Below are 5,883 nucleotides of genomic sequence, written 5' to 3'. Positions count from 1 at the left end.
TTCGTCATTTATCGCATGTGGATGTAGAGATCAGTGCAAGTGGGATAATAAGATCAAGTGTTCACGTTATAGGATGTGAGACCTTGAGCAAGCTATGTCACCTTTCTGGGCCTTAGTTTCCTCGTCTACACGTGGATATACTACTAACACCTATCTCATATCGACCTCTTAAAGAAGTTTTGAGGATTAACTCAAAGTGAAAAACCACTGAGCACGATACCGAGCACATAGCAGTCAACAAACAGAAGGGGCTGTGGGTGAATGTTTCTAGCACAGCAGTGAAGTTGCTATTTCACACCACTACTCTGCAGTCACGAGGCAGGTCTTCGGGCTCCCAGATGAGACGCTCCTTCGAAGTGTGATTCGTGGCTCATTTGACTTTACAGCCTCAGTGGAATAGCTGGCACTTGGTAAGTGGTTAGCAAATAACTGCTCAGGAATGAATGGATTTCTTGGACTTTGTGCTTCTAAATGTCTCTGTTTAAAAGTCATGTTATCTAAGTGGTTTAAAATGTTTGGAGGTTCCGTGGGACTAAAGAGGCAGACTCAGTGTCAGAATGATCATCAGAGTGTATCGAGCAGTGGGATGGGAATTCTAGAGGCTTCCGCGCCGTGCTGTCAGGCTTCTGAGAGCTTTCTCACACAGCGTATCTTGTACCCCTCAACACACCCCTAAGAGACAACATTTCCAGATAACGAACAAGAAAACAGCCATGGAAGCAGCCAGTTTGCTTGAAGGCGTTGCACCCCTAAGGGGAACAGATATACATGAGAAGGGTAGAGTGCAGTAGTCAGAACCCCAAACAGTTTGGTCCCGCCTCCTATCAGCTGGGTGACCTTGGGGGGTCCCTGACGCACTCCTGTCCGCTGCCTCACAGGCAGGAATGACAGTGAGGGCGTCGCCTCAGAGGCTGCTGTGAAAGCTACCTGAGGAAAAGGCCATTCAGGCTCCCCGTCTGAACTCACCTTCACACCGCAGGCCGCTGGGCCCCCGGCAGCGCCACATGGGCCCGAACTCACGGCAGTGATGCCCAAGGCCTCAGCCCCGGGTGACTCCCTCCCTGATATGGGCAAAGTCCAAAGCTTTCTCGTGTCCCTTTTACACAAAGAATACTTACTGGAAAATGACTAACAAACAGCAAAGTTGAATAAAGCGCAAAGTATGACTTTTGTGAGCTTATTTTTTTGAATATTTCTCTCTGCAGTGATGAAATGTGCCCATCACGGAGGACATGCACATACAGCAGCTTTTCTACACCAAAGAGCAGAAGCCTTCCTGGTTCCACAGATGATGTCCAGCAGGTGGCCGTCTGCTCGGTATCAGGGGAGACAGGTCCTTTTAGGCAACTGACCGCAACACGGACTAGTGTCAGCCACAGGCCAATGGGGCACTCTCATGCTGGCTGCACAACAGAATCACCTGTGAAACTTAAAATAGTCGATGCTCAGGTTCCACCTCAGACTAATTGAATCAGAATCTCCTGGACAAGGCTCAGGCATCAGTAATTTTTTTAACTACCTTAATGATTACTATGTACAGCCAAGACTGAAAACTTGGCTGAAAGCTTTGTGGCCACAGCAGCTAAACTCACCTAATTAGTTTTCCACTGGTTCCTCTACAAGATACCTTGTTTATCTGGAAAGTTTTTCTCATCGTAATTTATGTGTATATTCTTAATTCATATATAAATCATTGGCATTGTCTTGAATATTTTCTTGCAGCATTCAGTTCAGTTCAGTTCAGTTCAGTCGCTCAGTCGTGTCCAACTCTTCGCAACCCCACGAATCGCAGCACTCCAGGCCTCCCTGTCCATCACCAACCAACTCCTGGAGTTTATTCAAACTCACGTCCATCGAGTCAGTGATGCCATCCAGCCATCTCATCCTCTGTCATCCCCTTCTCCTCTTGCCCCAATCCCTCCCAGCATCAGGGTCTTTTCCAATGAGTCAACTCTTTGCACGAGGTGGCCAAAGTATTTAGCATCAGTCCTTCCAATGAACACTCAGGACTGATCTCCTTTAGAATGGACTGGTTGGACCTCCTTGCAGTCCAAGGGACTCTCAAGAGTCTTCTCCAACACCACAGTTCAAAAGCATCAATTCTTCAGCATTCAGTTTTCTTCCCAGCCCAACTCTCACATCCACACATGACCACTAGAAAAACCATAGCCTTGACTAGACGGACCTTTGTTGGCAAAGTAATGTCTCTGCTTTTCAATATGCTATCTAGGCTGGTCATAACTTTCTTTCCAAGGAGTAAGGGTCTTTTAATTTCATGGCTGCAGTCACCATCTGCAGTGATTTTGAAGCCCCCCAAAATAAAGTCTGACACTGTTTCCACTCTTTCCCCATCTATTTCCCATGAAGTGATGGGACCAGATGCCATGATCTGCGTTTTTTGAATGTTGAGCTTTAAGCCAAATTTTTCACTCTCCTCTTTCACTTGCAGCATTAATTACCACTAATTAAAAATTGCATATAAGCAACTAAATACTGATGCTTATATTACTATTCAAACATATATATCTCACTCTAAGTAAAATCGACTAGTAAAGGGTCAATATAACAATTGATCCTTCAGTGAAAGAAAGTGAAGTCGCTCAGTCGTGTCTGACTCTTTGCAACCCCATGGACTGTAGCCTACAAGGCTTCTCCGTCCATGGGATTCTCCAGGCAAGAATACTGGAGTGGGTTGCCATTTCCTTCTCCAGGGGATCTTCCCGACCCAGGGATTGAACTCCGGTCTCCCGCCTTGCAGGCAGACGCTTTAACCTCTGCGCCACCAGGAAAGCCCAGTAAAGGGTCAAGATTTATGACAACAATTGATGACAGAAAATACTGATTCCTATTCAATGCGCAAACTTCAGGGATTTCTGGTCGGAAATCCCCACCGGCTAGACAGGTGTCGCCATCTACTGGCAAAGTGTGATATCGCGCCTGATTCCCTGCATCCAGAGGAGACTCCCTCTGTCTTTAACAGGCGCTGTTACCCTCCACCGGAGAAGGCAACGGCACCCCACTCCGGTACTCTTGCCTGGAAAACCCCATGGACGGAGGAGCCTGGTGGGCTGCCGTCTATGGGGTCGCGAAGAGTCGGACACGACTGAGCGACTTCACTTTCACTTTTCACTTTCATGCACTGGAGAAGGCAATGGCAACCCACTCCAGTGTTCTTGCCTGTAGAGTCCCAGGGACGGGGGAGCCTGGTGGGCTGCCGTCTATGGGGTCGCACAGAGTCGGACACGCCTGAAGCGACTCAGCAGCAGCAGCAGCAGCAGCAGCAGCAGCTGCCCTCCACAAAGAAGCAATGCAGAGGAAGAGGGCCCCTCCCAGAAGGGCCCTGTGACCGGCTTCAGGGAAGACCTGTTTCTTCTGGCCCCAAGCCCAGATTTCCAAGTCCTGCTGGTCTTTCAAGGAGAGGCTAGCGCTAGCAACGAAAATCCGAAGCTGGGCCTCAGGCTTCCGTACCTAAAAAATATTTATTGAGAAAACTTTAAAATCTTCCTGTAGATTGAACTACAAAAGAGTTATCCAGAATATATCAGAAGGTCCTCCTGATTTTTTAAATTATCACTGAATTATGCTTTGAGCGTTACTGTCAGCCTGGAAGGACACTGTAAAAAGCACTGAGTGCTGCCTTCACCATTTCTGTTCACCCTTCCTCACTCACTATCAGACCTGCCGCTTTGCTCCAAGCTACAAACTCCGTGTCTGGCAGTCCATCCCCTCAGTCAAGGGTCTCCACATGACACGATTCCCACCAACGGGGTGTAAGGAACACTGGCTAGTTTTCTACTCAATAACCTCACTCGTTACTAACAGAGCCCAGTTCTGTTCACACTAGCAATATGCCCAAGAGTCGGGAATCCTGATCAGTCTCCCCTTTCACATTAACTTCTAGAAGCCTGAGCCAAATGTGTGGCTCTTCTCTGGTAAGAGCCTGCAGAGTGCAGTGTTTCTACTTTGACTTTCCATCTCCACCCAAGATTTCCATTTATCTTTTTCACCTACTTTCACAAATACTATCTTGCTGCCCTTCTCCCATTAAACCACCCTCAAATCTTTCTAAAGTAAACCATGTAGAAGCCTGAGCAAGGAGAGCCAAGAGAAACAGAGAAAGAGGAGAGGGAAAGCAAGAGAGAGAAAGAGGAGGCGGGAAAGGGCAGGAGGCAGACAAGGAAGGAAGGGGAGAGGGGAAGAGGAAAAGGGGGAAGGAAGGGAGGGAAGGTGGGAGGAGAGAGGGCCCAGCATGCAGACAGCGAGAAAGGGGGACGGACAGCCAGGGCAGAGGAGAAAGGGAAGGGAGGGAAGGTGGGGAGGAGAGAGGGGAAGGGAGGGAAGGTGGGAGGAGAGAGGGCCCAGCATGCAGACAGCGAGAAAGGGGGACGGACAGCCAGGGCAGAGGAGCCAGAGACGAGGGAAGGTGGGAGGAGAGAGGGCCCAGCATGCAGACAGCGAGAAAGGGGGACGGACAGCCAGGGCAGAGGAGCCAGAGACGAGGGAAGGTGGGAGGAGAGAGGGCCCAGCATGCAGACAGCGAGAAAGGGGGACGGACAGCCAGGGCAGAGGAGCCAGAGAGGAGGGCAGAGCGGAGAGAGCGGACGGACACGACGGGGTGAAGGGGAGCCGTGCGGGTCCAGACGGATGAAGGAACAGTGGCCACCGCGACCATCGGCGACTCACAGTGAGAGTCAGAGAGGCGGATGATAAAGGATACCAACAGGAGGCCCACTGCTTGCGGGGTACGAGTCCGGTTCCAAGCTTTTGAAACGTTTTTCTCTCAATTCCTGTTGCCAGGTGAGCAATCACCTTGAGACAGTGGTTCCTGTGGGTTCACTATCCAGAGGCAAGCGCCTGTGGCCACAGTGTCGCTCAACAATCAGCATGATAGCGTGATGAGCAGCGATGGTTTTTATCTGGCAGCGAATAGGTAGGGCCAGAATGAACGGCACTCATCAGTAGCTGATTTCAGCTCTCAGAAACACTGAGTTTCCCACGCAGAGCTCTGCCATGTGCTGTGCTGTGCTTAGGCGCTCAGTCGTGTCCGACGCTTTGCAATCCCATGGACTGCAGCCCACCAGACTCCTCTGTCCATGGAATTCTCCAAGCAGGAATACTGGAGAGGGTTGCCATGCCCTCCCCCAGGGGATCTTCCCAACCCAGGGATCGAACCCAGGTCTCCTGCATTGTAGGCAGATGCTTTACCAGCTGAGCCACCAGGGAAGTCCAAGAATACTGGAGTGGGTAGCCTTTCCCTTCTCCAGGGCATCCTCCCGACCCAGGAATGGAACCGGGGTCTCCTGCATTGCAGGCAGATGCTTTAGCAGCTGAGCCACCAGGGAAGGCCGTGTACGGCTAGCAATGAGAGATGTTCAGTGACTGCTCGCTCCCTCCCTCGCTTTCTGTGCTCACACGCAAACTCTCTACTTCCTTTATTTGTCTAACATATCTCAGGGGTCCCCAACCTACTTATTTCTGAACAAAGACAAGCTTCTTCCATCAGTTTTTTAATCTCACTCTCTATGGCAAAATGTAATATCCTCAAATAAAGGTTAAAATTCATATTATATTTGGCATATTTTTGTATCTTGACAATGTTCCTTTCTACATTCTGATATCAAAAGAGGGAAATGTCTAGCTTTGAATTTAGCTTCATGCCGCCCACTAAAATAAACACATAAAACAATTTTAACAGACGCCTCGTACACAGAATACCCATTATGTCCGTCTAAACTTTTATTTGGGGCTTTCCTGGTGGCTCAGTGGTAAAGAATCCACCCGCAATTCAGGAGATGTGGGTTCTATCGCTGGGTTGGGAAGATCCCCTGGAGAAAGAAATGGCAACTCACTCCAGTGTTCTTGCCTGGGAAATCCCACAGACAG

General features: G+C 49.5%; 1 non-coding gene across 1 annotated transcript; it reads right to left on the bottom strand.

Annotated features, from left to right (window-relative positions):
• Positions 1-5,151: 5,151 nt before the first annotated feature.
• Positions 5,152-5,223, bottom strand: TRNAC-ACA (transfer RNA cysteine (anticodon ACA)). The gene has a single exon. It is a non-coding gene; the product is annotated as a tRNA-Cys (tRNA).
• Positions 5,224-5,883: the final 660 nt, after the last annotated feature.

Source organism: Capricornis sumatraensis, chromosome 9 (genome assembly GCF_032405125.1).
Source record: "Capricornis sumatraensis isolate serow.1 chromosome 9, serow.2, whole genome shotgun sequence".
In the NCBI taxonomy this organism is placed as follows: Eukaryota; Metazoa; Chordata; class Mammalia; order Artiodactyla; family Bovidae; genus Capricornis; species Capricornis sumatraensis.
This window is presented reverse-complemented; position numbering and strand designations above follow the sequence as displayed.